Source organism: Lampris incognitus, chromosome 14 (assembly GCF_029633865.1).
Source record: "Lampris incognitus isolate fLamInc1 chromosome 14, fLamInc1.hap2, whole genome shotgun sequence".
NCBI lineage: Eukaryota > Metazoa > Chordata > Actinopteri > Lampriformes > Lampridae > Lampris > Lampris incognitus.
Genome location: NC_079224.1, coordinates 37,287,594 through 37,287,968, shown reverse-complemented (window position 1 = coordinate 37,287,968; position 375 = coordinate 37,287,594).

The following is a 375-nucleotide window of genomic DNA, read 5'->3' as shown; positions in this document are numbered from 1 at the left end:
AATAAGCCTTTGCACAAAGTGCTTTGACGGTGCAAAGCTAATTTCACCCCATTTCATGTTGTTGGTCCATCAAGTGATAATTCTACGATTACATTGCTAATGCCAAGTTGAGCCATTTTTCTCAGCAACGTCTCGAGTCTGTGTTTGTATAGCACCCTTTTCAACGACAAAACCACTGAGGATGTGTATCATTAAAATGTACTTCAAACAGGTACTAATGTGCTATTTGGGTTCCCTGTCTGTCAATGAGAACATTTTATCTGTCAGTAAGTAATTTTGACAGTAATGGCATGCCGTCAGTTATTCTCTCATTCAAAAAGTTTCAGAAGCTGCAAATAAGTGTCAGATGTTTCGACAACGCCATCGCAGACAGAA